At 35.5% G+C, this 15,235-nt stretch overlaps 1 pseudogene; it reads right to left on the bottom strand.

The window, feature by feature from the left end:
* LOC141686175 (putative DNA-directed RNA polymerase) overlaps positions 1 to 14,826 on the bottom strand; it is a 70,746-nt pseudogene extending 55,920 nt beyond the window's left edge.
* Between the last annotated feature and the right edge of the window lie 409 nt (positions 14,827 to 15,235).

Here is a 15,235-nt window from a genome sequence, read left to right as displayed (position 1 = left end):
CAGAGAGGCACCAATGCCTTGGAGTGAAACTCCTGCAGGACAGGAGTGGTCTAAGGAATGGAACTCAGTAACCTGTGTTCCAACTGCAAAGCATCTTGCTGAGTAATTGATAAAAGCTGATGAGATGTTAAATACCGATGATTTCAAAACACAGCTTAGAGTCACTGTATTGAGTACTAAATATTTACAAGGTCTTCATTCACATACTCATGCAGAGTTACATCTCTTAAGAAAAGAACTAATGAAGCAAGACCAAGTTCACAAGATTGATAAGAAAAAGTTCTTCCAACCTACCTTTGACAGGATTGCTTATATTGAGAAGACTCAAGACACACAACAAGCTCAGATTGATGATATTCTGAAAAATCAAGCTTCTCAACAATCTCAACTTACTGAAATCCAAGCCTCAGTGGAATTGCTTGTCTCTCTTCTACTACCTGCTGATGCCAAAAAGGGGGAGAAAGTAATTAAGTCCAAATGCAAGACTGCCAAGACACTGAAAGGGAAGGATGATGAAAAGGATGATCAAGGAAACTCTGGAATGGGTAGAGGTCATAGTCAAGGTAGAGGTTTCTCATCAAGAAAAGCTGAAATCACAAGTCACAGGACAAGTTCTGATACTGAGAAAGGAATTAGTTCTGCTACTAGTAAAAGGATAAGTTATGATGAACTTTTAGATCTTTATGAAGAAATGTCAAGACAGTTATTTCTTCAGGAAAATCCAGGAATGGACTTGGAGAGTTTAATGGAAGAAGAAGCCAGACTTAAATCAGAGAAAGTCACATCTAAATCTGAAGCTTCTGGTAAAAAGACATTTCCAAAACTCAAAGGCATTGTGATAAAAGAAAGGACAAATACTGAAGTAACATTGGCTAAATCACAACCACGGATAGATCCAAGGGTAAAGAAAAGGTTGGTAAACCTATCAAGGTTTATGTGCCTCCTGAGAATGAAGAAATCACTGATGAAAAGGATGATCTTGCTCTGACTTCAAGAAAAGTTCTTAAAACAACCTCTGACATGGCTCAAGTTGTTCAGAGTCAAGATAAAGTAAGTTCTGATATTCCAAAGAAGCAAGTAACCTCTGACACAGCTCAAGTTAACTTGATATCATAAGATAGACCAAAGACACTCCTACCAGGATTCACTAAAGCAAAACAGACTCAACCTTTGAAGACTGCTGCAAGTGATTTTGAAGCAAGAGTAGTTACTGGAAAGGAAGCAAGAGATAAAACTGGATTGGGAAGTGCTGATGAAAGAAGAATACAGAACACTACCAATGATTCAACTTCCTTGAGTGAACCAGGTATTGGAGCAACTCCTGAGAGATTGAATCAACTAGAATCTGTACAAATGGTTTACCATACCTACTTGAAAGAACACATCTTGTTGTACTTCATGACAGATGGTAGGGTTTATCATATAAGGAAAAATGCCATTCCATTGAAGTATTTTGAAGAATTGGAGCATGTACTATTCTTACTTCAAGTGGATGACAGATTGACATGAAGTGCTGCAAACTATTTGAAGGATCAGATTCAGAGACAGAAAAGACTTTATTCTGTTAAGTCTGACAGCACATATTTTCCAAAGTACATAGATCACAAGGATGATATAGTTGAAATGAAGCCCAACACTGCTAAGATTATAACTACCTTTCTAGGTTACAGGGCTGTGGAATTCAATCTTGAGTCTGATAAAGCTTACTTGATCAGACTGGATCAGGATATAAGAAAAACAAAGATTAATGATCTCAGGGCTGCAATCTTTCAAATTGGTGAAGATAATGCAGAGCTTAAAGATGCTAAAAGGAGTGTAAGTCATATGTCATAGGCCTACTTGTATATTCGAGGATTTAACTCAACTCAAATAAGAATGTAATAAGTAAATAGTGGATCTAATGTCAGAGAGGTCTCGCCAAGTAACATCTGTCAGAGGATTCAGAAACAACGTTCATCTACAGACTTGAGGAATTAATTTACTGGAAGAAGCTCAAGAAATTGATCATGCCTCAGTGATATAAATCAAGATTGTGGATTTAATCAAGTGACAGAGATCTCGTCAGGGTATCAATTAATTACAAGGATTTAATCTGAAGAAAATCAAGTATCAAAGTCAAGACATGAAGATATGTCACGGAAGTTAGTCACTCATGAACCAGACAGTACATCGAGTGTCAACATTGAAGTGGTGGAATTGATTCATAATTTTCAGTGATTAGAAGATTTGCAGAAGAATGGTTGCAGTTCAAGAATAGTATTAATTCTCTATTAATTAATTAAGTCATATAATTTAATTAAGAAAATAAATTATATCTGCAAAGATTAATTTATTTATTAATTGAATTAATTGATTAATTAATTCTGAATTAATATTAAGATTTTTCAGAATTGTTTTTGGATTAAAATCAGTTTAAATCAGCAAGACAATTGAAAATGAACTAGCATGACAATGTGGATTGTCATACCGATTGTCATGCCAAGTCATTTCAATTGTCATACCGAAAGTTACACTGGGAGGAGGATTGTCTTGCCAGTTCATTCTGATTGTCTTGCTAGTTCAATCAATAGTCTCACCGAAAGTCTTGCTAGCTCAATGGATTGTCTTGCTAGCTCAATGGATTGTCTTGCTGAGCTAAAAGGATTGTCTTACCAATTAAATAAAAGGTTGATTGATTACAAAAACAAGAGAAGCAACAGAAGTCAATATCGATCCGAAAAACTGTTCAAGAACAAAGAAAAGCAGAAGCTGAAAAATATATCATCTCTTCTCTGCTAAATTCAAGATCACAATTTCTAGCTAGTAAAGTTAAATCCAAACCACTAGAAATCATTATCTTGTTCTTGTGTAACTATCTAGTGGATCAAAATCCCTAGAACTTAATCTCAAATTGCGTTTAGCATTTGAATCTTTTTATTACAAAAATAGAAAAAGTTCATGTCGAATTTATTCTAGATTTGTGATAATTAATTTGAGATTAATTCCTTGTAATCGATACAGTTGTTGTAACACCTTTCAAGTTTAATAATATTCTTATTTAACTTGAATTTTGTTTCATATTTTTATTCGCATTTAATTCGATTATTCAGTACGGTTTGTATTCAACCCCCCCTTCTACAAACACATTGGGACCTAACAATTGGTATCAGAGCCTTCTGATTAATGAACAAATCAAGATCCTAGACTTTTGTGATTTTTCAACTCCTTGAATTTTTATTTATTCAAAAATTCATAATGACTTCACAAAAAGTTGGAACCGTTAAAATTCCACTATTTGATAAAGAAAATTATATCATGTGGAAGAAGAAGATGCTTTTGTTTTTACAAGTTGCAAATCCCAAATATCTGAACTTGTTAAAGAAGGGTCCAACAACTCCAATGGTTATTGAACCAGAGGTGATAGTAGATGATGTTGTGATTACCAAAGCTAGAACCTATCCAAAAGAGCCTGAGGATTTTTCTCCTGCTAAAAAAGAAGAAGCCTCCTTGGATGCCAGCCTTCAGTTAATTTTAGTTGATTCCCTCGATCCCTTGATGAACAGACATGTGATGAACTGTAAAAATTCCAAACACATCTGGGAAACTATTGAGGTGATTAATGAAGGTACAGAGGAAGTTAGGGAGAACAAGTTGGAAATCCTAACCTCTGAGTATGAACATTTTAAATCAAATCCAGGAGAAGGAATTACTGAAGTGTTTGAGAGGTACAATGCGTTGATCAACAACCTAAACATAAATGGGAAATATTATTCAATTAGGGAGGTCAACAAAAAGTTCCCGTTAACACTGCCAACTCATCTTGAACATAGAATCACTGCCATTAGAGAAGCTAGAGATCTGAGTGAGATTTCTTTGGATAGACTCTATGGTGTGTTGAAAACCTATGAGTTGGAGCAGATTCAGCAGAAGGAAGTCTACGGGAAAGATAGAATGGTCAGCACATCTACTGCTCTTGTAGCTGAAGGTCAACAACAGCAACAATCTCAACAGCCGGAGAGAATGGTACAGTTTTCCAAGGCTGAGGAAAATGTGATAGTAGCAGAATATGATCCTCCTACTACAAATCAATCCAGTGATGATTTTTATTCCTTGGAAGAGCTGGAGTAATTGGAAGATAAGTCAATGGCCCAAATTTTCAAGAGATTCTCCAATGTCAGATTCAAGAGAAATCCCAAGTTCAAGTACAAGTCCAACTACAACAGATTCCAGACAGGTGAATCTTCATCCTCTAACACCAGTAGTGGTGGATACAAAACAGGGATGGTTGATCGGAGCACCATTAGATGCTATAACTGCAATGAGTTGGGACACTTTGCCACAGAATGTAGGAAGCCAAAGCAAGTAAGAAAGAACTCTGAAAGGGCTTACCTGGCAAAGGGAAGAAGCTGGGATGATACTGATAGTGAAGATGAAGAAGATGAGAATCTTGCTCTTATGGCTATTGATGGAAAAGCTTCATCGTCAAGAATAGAGGTAAAACTTTCTGATGCTGAAATGGTTTATCATCTAAGAGGAAACTTAGATTGTGCACGTCGTGATAATGAACTGTTAAGTTTACAGATCACAGACCTTGAGAAAGAGGTCAATAAATTAAGACTTGTGCACATTAATCAAGACAAATTAAAAGAACAAGTATCTTTTCAAGAGAATAGAGTTGACTGTTATAGAAAACTCGAAATTATTCTCAAAGACAAGATCACCGGTCTTGAGACTAAGGTTAGAGCCTACTTCAATTCTTGTTCGAAGGCTAAAGAGTTCTACAGTAAGCAAGCTGTTAATCAAACATCTGGAATAGGTTATGATTACAATGTTGCTATTGGAGAATTAGGCATAAACTCCCCTCCTCATGTCTGTGCTAAAGGGAGGGAAGTACCACATGTGCTTAAGGGTGTTGATGAACCCCTCTATAAAGCATCAATTGCTGAACCATTTGATGCGACCTCTTCTGTTATTCAAGAAGAAATATGTGCTGAAGATCTTGCTAATGAGAAGGTTGTTTCCAAGTCGAGTGTGTCGAAAGTTCCAGTAAAAGTTGTGAAAGCAACTGAGACTAACTCAGACACACATGAGTTGGATAAAAAAAATGCCATGTCTACCATGCATAAATTGCCTGCTATTAATATCTCTCATAAAGCATGTGGTGTTTCTAATTGTATGTTTTGTGCTTTTAATATGATGTATGCTTATTTTAATGGTATGCATGTTTATAATGATAAGACTACTCCTCGTCAGCATGTGAATAACAAGAAGCATGATAGGTCTAAGACTGCTAGTCCTTCTAAGGCTAGAAAGGAGACATTTGTGCTTAAGCTTAAACAGAAATTTGTTAAAGCTGTTTACAAGGTCAAATGTTCAGTCATTGAGAAAGTTGAGACCATTAAAGTTAAAAATGTTGTTTTGCCTGACAAAGGACAATTCTACAAGTATGCCGGGCCCAACCAAGTTTGGGTTCCGAAGAAGGTCTAATCCATTTGTAGTGCAGGGCATTAAATAGGTGTAACCGGTAGTGTGGATTCTTGACAGTGGATCATCAAGACATATGACCGGAGATAGAGCCCTGCTATCAAATATGGATTGAGAAAGCTGGCCCACTGGTTACCTTTGGAGATAACAGCAAAGGTTTATTTGAGGGATATGGCTGTTTGCAAGTTGGATATGTTATCAGTGAAATTTTGTATAGTGTGCTAGGTTATTATCAGGAAGCAGTATCTAACATATAGCACCAGTGACGAGACTTGAGAATATTACGACATATCAGGCACCTGATGCACATTACACTTGGAATTGGACTCTAGTAAGATGTGTACAAGTGTACTCCTGGTTGGTGAGTCAAAAGAGGAAGTCAATGCACCTCAGTTCATGGACTTTGCAGTTGCAGATCTATTGGACTATGCAATCTCTTCTTCACAATCTCATTTCAGGTTGGTATGAACTAGTGTACTGCTCAAGTAATCGTCATATTTATAACTCTCTAATCACTAGGCATAATCATATTGTTTTATATGTGCAGTGAGTTTTAGGAGTAAATCAAACTTCTTTCTACATTAGTGATTTCTTATTTCATGTAAAATCTTTTGAAATCACTATTGTACATCATTACTCTCAAAAGATTAAATGTATAATTTTCATTCATTATAGATCTTAAGTAAATTTTATCTCTCTATTGCCATATGTTCTGTGATACTGTTTCAGTCTCCAATGACTTTCTTTCATTGACAGTCATGAGGTTGAAAACCCACAATTTCTATCCCAGACTGTAAAGACAAACACAGAAACAGAACCAACCAACACTCTCTTACCACTAAATGTAGTATGAATGAGCGTGAGGGAGATAGTGCCTTAGTGCACCACATAAGGAAGGTTCTGTAGTCAACCCAGTAGCTCTGTCTCCTACATAGATGAGTAGTATTTAAACCGAGACAACTGCTAGCCCCCATACATCTTCTCAAAAAGATGTAATGGCTGAAAAGGCTCAAAAATAATTACTAGATTCATTCTCTCAAAAGGGTGTGTCTATTGAAATTTGCCTGTCGGCCAGGGTATCCGATGTAGTGTCACCACTTCAAACATAAACAATTCTTGATGCACAAGGAAAGGTTACACACACAAAGGATGAGTTGACGAAAACAAGAGTTTCGACCATATTAAGGTCAGATTCGATTGTTTAAGGTTCGTTAATGGACCAATTGCCTTTACAGGTGTTAGGAGAGGATACTGATCCAAAAGCCATATGTCAGTGGTCAGTGTCTACCTCCCCAGGCTTAAATCCCCTGGATGCATCCGCGGATAGTGGATCTGACATAGGCGCAGATCGGCAACTTGTTGACAACGATTCAGATATTACCTGATGAGTCACAAGGAAATGTCTTCACATACATTAGAAGGGAACTTTGATCTTTATGCTAAATTCTATGGATCATTGTTTACCTTCCCAGAATTCAAATCTAGAACCCTAAAAGGGAAACTAGCAACTTGTAAATTATGACTCGGATTCATCTGACGAGTTTAACAAGGATGGGGATTTGTGAACTCCCATTGCACCACCTGTGACCTCCTTAAGGATGGCTAAGGTGATTTTCCTTGCAGGTACAGCTGGAATATGGAGCTATGAGAGGAGTGATAAACTTGTGAGAAAGAGTGTAAACACGAGTGGAGAGAAGAGTGAAACACATGTGAGGTACACTAAACAGAATCACACACTCACAGTGAGGAAGAAAGAGAAACTACTTGTTATTTCTTTTCCAACCAAGTGGAATATGAGAACTCCTTCAGACGACGGCATACATTCCTTCACTAAGGGGGAGATAAAAGCTTAAGTAATAGTTTGGAGGATTCCTCAACTAAGGGGGAGAAATTGTAGGGAGTAAGAAAAAGGTAAAGAACATGTACACTACACCACACCATTGTTGTTTGTAACTGCAGATTCTATTGTACAGGAGAGGTGGTAAAACACAAGGTGATTTCCTAGTGATAAGGGAAGAAGCTGTTTTCTAAATGAGGAGTACCATTGGTTTTTATCTGCGGATCCTATTGTACGGGAGAGGTGGTAAACAAAGGTGATCTTCTTTAATCAGTTGATTCTCATAGGGGGAGAAACTAGAGAGATATGAGCTTCTCAACAGGAAATGTGGTTGTACAGAAGAAAATGGAACTACTTGAAGATATGTTCAGTCTAGAGGAACATCTTATTTGGAATCTGGAAAATGTTATATTTATTCCAGAAACTTTTCTGCTATTTACTTTGCATTTCAGTTTATATCTTTTTCTTATTTGTTAGTTGAGTTATCCTCTAGGTATTTGTGTGTTATTGTCTAACAAACAAATAAGGAGAGATTGTAAGTCATATGTCATAGGCCTATTTGTATATTCGAGGATTTAACTCAACTCAAATAAGAATGTAATAAGTAAATAGTGGATCTAATGTCAGAGAGGTCTCGCCAAGTAATATCTGTCAGAGGATTCATAAACAACGTTCATCTACAGACTTGAGGAATTAATTCACTGGAAGAAGCTCAAGAAATTGATCATGCCTCAGTGATATAAATCAAGATTGTGGATTTAATCAAGTGACAGAGATCTCGTCAGGGTATCAATTAATTACAAGGATTTAATCTGAAGAAAATCAAGTATCAAAGTCAAGACATGAAGATACGTCACGGAAGTTAGTCACTCATGAACCAGACAGTACATCGAGTGTCAACATTGAAGTGGTGAAATTGATTCATAATTTTCAGTGATTTTCAGAAGATTTGCAGAAGAATGGTTGCAGTTCAAGAATAGTATTAATTCTATATTAATTAATTAAGTCATATAATTTAATTAAGAAAATAAATTATATCTGCAAAGATTAATTTATTTATTAATTGAATTAATTGATTAATTAATTCTGAATTAATATTAAGATTTTTCAGAATTATTTTTGGATTAAAATCAGTTTAAATCAGCAAGACAATTGAAAATGAACTAGCATGACAATCTGGATTGTCATACCGATTGTCATGCCAAGTCATTTCAATTGTCATACCGAAAGTTACACTGGGAGGAGAATTGTCTTGCCAGTTCATTCTGATTGTCTTGCTAGTTCAATCAATAGTCTCACCAAAAGTCTTGCTAGCTCAATAGATTGTCTTGCTAGCTCAATGGATTGTCTTGCTGAGCTAAAAGGATTTTCTTGCCAATTAAATAAAAGGTTGATTGATTACAAAAACAAGAGAAGCAACAGAAGTCAATATCGATCCGAAAAACAGTTCAAGAACAAAGAAAAGCAGAAGCTGAAAAATATATCATCTCTTCACTGCTAAATTCAAGATCAAAATTTCTAGCTAGTAAAGTTAAATCCAAACCACTAGAAATCATTATCTTGTTCTTGTGTAACTATCTAGCGGATCAAAATCCCTAGAACTTAATCTCAAATTGCGTTTAGCATTTGAATCTTTTTATTACAAAAATAGAAAAAGTTCATGTCGAATTTATTCTAGATTTGTGATAATTAATTTGAGATTAATTCCTTGTAATCGATACAGTTGTTGTAACACCTTTCAAGTTTAATAATATTCTTATTTAACTTAAATTTTGTTTCATATTTTTATTCCGCATTTAATTCGATTATTCGGTACGGTTTGTATTCAACCCCCCTTCTACAAACACATTGGGACCTAACAAGGAGGATGATTGATGAACTTAGATATGCTGAGAGATGTTTGTTGAAGAACTATCTCAGAACAACTCCTGACATCAGAAAATGAAGCCAAGTCAAGATCTATAACTGATTAAATTCTGATATTTGTACAGACTGAAGCTGTTATCAGAAGTTAAATGTTGGTAAAGCTTTAAGGACTGTAAGTTGTAGTTATCTAGTCTAATTCTCATGCATTTATACTTAATGTTTTTTTGACATCATCAAATATCTGTTAAACTTGTATATTATGCTAATTTACAAGTTGGGGGAGATTGTTAGATATATTTGATAATGTCATGGCTAATATGATTTATGTTTAGTTTTCAGATCTTACTTAAACAGGATAAATCAGTACTTACTGGAAGTCAGGACTTAAGGATATCAGTACTTATATTATCAGGAGATAATCATCAGAAGATGGATATCAGAATTAAGTGCTGAGGGACGTTCAGATAAGGACAGTAGCTGATTAAAGGAAAGAAGATCGAGATAAACATAAGAAGAGATATGCATGAAGAAGGAGTTCTGTGAAGAATGGAATACTTGGAAGAAAAGATATCTGATTGATATATTTTAGGAAGCAGAATTATATTCCATATCAATTGGCGATTATCTTGTAACTGTGTAGTATATAAACACAGATATAGGGTTTACACTATAAGTGTTAACATATTCGAGAAGATTATTCATTGTAACCCTAGCAGCTCTCGTGATATTTGTTCATCACTGAGAGGTAACAGTTCCATACTGTAACAGGGTTTATTGTTTCAATAAAGTTCGTTTTCTGTTACTTGTAATATTAAAAGTTCGATTTGATTGTATTTTACACTGTATTCACCCCCTCTACAGTGTGTGTGACCTAACATAATCGAACTTATCGTTCAATTACTCATTTTATTTAACTAATTATCGAATCTTTAAATCATAATATTCGTTTAATTTTAATCCTTAATTATTAAGTAATTACTTAATTACTAAATAATAAATAAATAGATAAATAATTAGATAAGTAATTAAATAATTAATTAAATAACTAAATTCAAATTTATAAATTAATAAAATAATTTAGAAATTATTAATAAAAAAATTCAGAATTTAAAACTAATTTTTAATAGATTTTTAGGATTATTAAAACTAATTTCTGTTTTTATAAAAATAAAACTAAATTCTAAAATTCTAAAAACATAAATCAGAAAAGGGATTAGGGTTTTGGAAGATTGAAACCGGTAACCCACCGGGTTTTCAATCGGGTTTCCAGGTTGAATCCCGGGTCGGGTCTCCAAGAACTCGCCGGGAATTCTCCAGAATCCGGCGACGTTCCCGGAGTCCGGCGCCTGCAATCTGGCTTATTCAGGCATCATTTGGCTTCAGTTTTTAGCAAGTTTTGTTCCAAATTCAATCACCCATCCATCCCCGGCCTTCCTTCATCGATTTAATCCCGGGAATCCGTTTTCCGGCAAACCTCCGCAAATCTCCGGCCAAAACACGATCTTTCACTTCTGAACATCAAACTTAATAATCTATATGCCAAAAGGAAGCTCTCAACTCACGTAATCTAACCCCTAACATCAAATAAACCAACAATCTTTCTAAATACAAAAACGATTAAAATTCACATAAACCCTAATATTCGAACTATGCAACACAGGTATCGTTTGATGTTAAAATCACTTGAAATCGATTATACTAGTCCACAAGAAGCTATATCAAGCATCAATTATAAACAATAACCCCATAAATCAAAACGCCTAACTCACATATAAACCCTAAAATATCGAATCAAAAATCACACACTGAAACATGAAATTGATAGTAAAATCAGATAGTAGAGCTCAAGAGCTTTCGATTGACTACTTACATGTTTGATTTGGAGGTGGAAATCACGATCAAATCGCTGGTTGAACTCAAGAACACCAAATCCTAATTTCTGAAAATTTGGGGAAATTGCAGAATTTTTCTGATTTTTAATTAACTAATTAAGAATAATTAGGGTATTTATAGTATGAAAAATAATATCCCTAAATAAAATTAAGGGGCTAATTACACATTTAATAAAATAATTTGGCCCTAATTTTTTTTATAATTTTTGAGTATTAAAATTTAATTTATAATTATCTTATATGTACAATATATATGCCAAAATTTCCCAAAAATTATGAATAATATAAAAAAAAACAAAGAAATGGTATAAATAAAAGTCCTATAATTTTATAAAAATAAAAATGTGATTTTTGTGGGGTTTTTAACACCCAATGGGGCCCGGAAAAGTCATTTTTCGCAAAACGAGAAAATTTATAAAATGTCTAGATGTTCAGAATAATGCGATGGTAAAAGCCGTTTGATGAAAATTAAGGCCCATTATTTTATTTGAAATACTGGATTTAAAATCATGATTTGGGTCATGAAACGTTTGAAATGAAACTGATGAATGCAAAATAAAATATCTGAAAAATATCTTAAAAATACCGGAATGACACAGAATACACGTAACACGTAGCAATTAGGGTTTGACAGATAATTACACATAATAACACTTTAATACACATAATTTATTATAAATATGATATAATACAGACGTAAATTTCCCAGATGTTACATCCTTCCCCCCTTAATAGGATTCTGTCCTCAGAATCTCATTATGAAAACAAATGAGGATATTTGTCTAACATTTCACTCTCAAGTTCCCAGGTTGATTCTTCAACCATAGGGTTTCTCCACAAAACTCGCACTAAAGATACAGACTCATTTCTCAACACTTTCTCTCGCCGATCTAAAATTCTTATCGGTTGTTCTACAAAAGACAAATCAGGTTAGATATCTACCGATTCATATTCTATTACATGCCTAGAATCAGGATTATATCGCTTAAGCATCGACACATGAAACACATTATGAATATGTTACATATGAGGCGGTAAAGCTAATTCGTACGCAACTTTTCCCACTTTCCTCAAAACTTCAAACGGTCCGACGTATCGCGGCTTTAATTTACCCTTGTTGTTAAATCTGGTTAATCCTTTCCATGGCGATATTTTGAGTAATACATGTTCTCCTTCTTGGAAGTTCATATGCTTCCTTGCTTGGTCTGCATATTTGCGTTGCCTATTTTCCACTGCGTCTAATCGTTTTCGAATAAGTTCCATCTTTTCTTTAGTCTGTTGGATTAATTCTGGACCCAAAATCTTGCGTTCTCCCACTTCATCCCAATGTACTGGTGATCTGCATTTTCTTCTGTATAATGCTTTGTACGGTGGCATTCTAATGCTTACGTGATAACTGTTGTTGTAAGAAAATTCAACCAAAGGTAAGTGCTCATCCCAACTGCCTTTGAAATCAATCGCATAAATTCGTAGCATGTCTTCAATCGTTTGGATAGTTCTTTCACTTTGCCCATCGGTTTGCGGATGATACGCGATACTCATGTTTAATTTAGTTCCAAGACATTCCTGAAATTGTCTCCAAAATCTTGAATTGAAATGGGGATCTCGATCAGACACGATATATATTGGAGCTCCATGTCGCATCATAATTTCCTTGAGATACAAGTGCACTAGCTTATCGAGTAAAAATCTTTCGTTAATCGGTAGAAAATGTGCCGACTTCGTTAGTTTGTCAATGATTACCCATATCGCATCATGATTAGCCTTAGTCCTTGGTAGTCCTACCACGAAATTCATCGCTAAATATTTCCATTTCCATTCTGGAATATCTAACGGTTGTAATAATCCGCTCGAACATTGATGTTCCGCTTTAACTCTCTGGCATGTGTAGCATTTACTTACCCATTCTGCTATTTCCTTCTTCATATTCGGCCACCAAAAGTTTTCCTTCAGATCGTGATACATTTTTGTACTTCCTGGATGAATGGAATACTTCGAACTGTGCGCATCTCATAATATTTCTTTTTTCAATTCCGCCACGTTAGGGATCCAGATTCTCGATGCAAAGCGTAAAATTCCTTCATTATCCTTCTAAGTTGTGATTTCTTCTCCGGTTAAGTCGTCATCTTGACTCATCACTTTTTCTGGACAGCGGCGAATCTTCTCTAGCAACTCTGGTTGAAAAGTCATAGCGTAGATAGCTTCTGTAGATTCATTGGGAACACGAATTTTGATTTCCAACTTGTCGAATTCCTTGGCTAATTCCTTGCATGAAGTTAACCAATTCAATCTTTCTTTCCTGCTTAGCGCATCAACCACAACATTTTATTTCCCTGGATGATAATTGATCGTAACATCGTAATCTTTAATCAATTCCAGCCATCGACGTTATCTCATGTTCAGTTCCTTTTGCGTAAAGATGTACTTCAGACTTTTATGATATGTGTAAATTTCACATTTCTCACCATAGAGATAGTGTTTCCAAAGTTTCAACGCAAATACGATTGCTGCTAATTCCAGGTCATGCATAGGATATTGCTGTTCATAAGGTTTTAGCTGTCTCGAAGCATATGCAGTGACGTTACCGTGCTGCATCAATACACATCCTAATCCGCGATACGAAGCATCGCTGAAAATGACGAAATTCCCATACTCATCTGGTAATACGAGTACCGGTGCGGTTACCAATCGATTCTTCAGTTCTTGGAAACTTTCTTCACATTTGTCATCCCATACAAATTTTTCACTTTTTCGAGTTAACTTGGTCAACGGCGTTGCTATTTTCGTAAAATCTTTGACAAATCTTCTATAATATCCTGCCAATCCCAAGAAACTTCGAACTTCTGTTGGTGTCTTTGGTCTATCCCAATTTAACACAGCTCCAATCTTAGCTGGATCGACTTTGATGCCTTCCCTACTGATGATGTGCCCTAAAAATTGTATTTCTTTTAACCAGAATTCACATTTCGAGAATTTCGCGTACAGTTGCTCTTTCCTCAAAATTTCTAAAGCTATCCTCAAGTGCTCAACATGCTCTTCTTCCATCTTTGAGTAAATCAAGATGTCATCAATAAATATGATCACGAATTTATCCAAATATTTCTTGAATACTTTGTTCATCAGATCCATGAATGCTGCTAGCGCATTAGTCAAACCGAAGGCCATTACCAGAAACTCGTAATGTCCATATCTCGTATGAAACGCAGTCTTGGAAATATCTTCAGATTTAATCTTCAATTGATGATAGCCTGATCACAAATCTATCTTCGAAAACCATGCGGCTCCTTTTAGTTGATCGAACAAATCATCGATTCTCGGTAAATGATACTTATTATTAATAGTGAGCTTATTCAATTCCCGATAGTCAATGCATAGTCGCATACTTCCATCTTTCTTATTCACGAACAATATCGGTGCACCCCATGGGGATACACTGGGTCGTATGATACCTCGGTCTAGAAAATCTTGCAGTTGCGTTGATAATTCCTTTATTTCGACTGGAGTCATTCGATATGGAGCTTTCAAAACTGGTTCTGTACATGGTGCTAGATCAATCGTGAATTCAATTTCTCGATCTGGCGGTAACCCTGGAAGCTCGTCTGGAAAGACGTCCGGAAACTCACATACAACTGGAATGTATTCTAGTTTAGGACTTCCTTTTTCAGTATCCAACACATAAGCTATGTACATCTCACATCCTTGTCGAAGCAATTGTTTGATCTGCATCACTGTCAGAAATTTCTTCTGCTGTTTTTCGCCCTTGAACATTACCGTTGCATTTTCCGCAGTTCGCAATTTGACTTTCTTATTCGCGCAATCGATCTGAGCATTATGACAAGCTAACCAATCCATTCCCAAAATGACATCAAACTCTCCTAACTTAAAAGGAATCAAGTCTACAGAAAAATGATGTCCAACTATTTCTATATCGCACGCAGGACATACTCGATCTACTGGAACTTGGTCGTCATTCGCTAATTTTATAATTAACGTCTCGCCCAACCATTCGATTTCGTAATATAACTTATCAAGAAATTCTTCAGAAATAAATGAACGGGTAGCTCCAGAATCAATTAATACTTTTGAATCTACAGAATTCACCAAAAGCGTACCTGCAATTACACTCGGACTCTACACTGCTTCTTTTATTGTCATGTGGAAAGTTCTTGCTCTGGGT

The sequence above is a fragment of the Apium graveolens genome, chromosome 9 (assembly GCF_009905375.1).
Source record: "Apium graveolens cultivar Ventura chromosome 9, ASM990537v1, whole genome shotgun sequence".
In the NCBI taxonomy this organism is placed as follows: Eukaryota; Viridiplantae; Streptophyta; class Magnoliopsida; order Apiales; family Apiaceae; genus Apium; species Apium graveolens.
The sequence above is the reverse complement of the archived record's forward strand: the minus strand, read 5'-3'. Positions and strand labels throughout refer to the sequence as shown.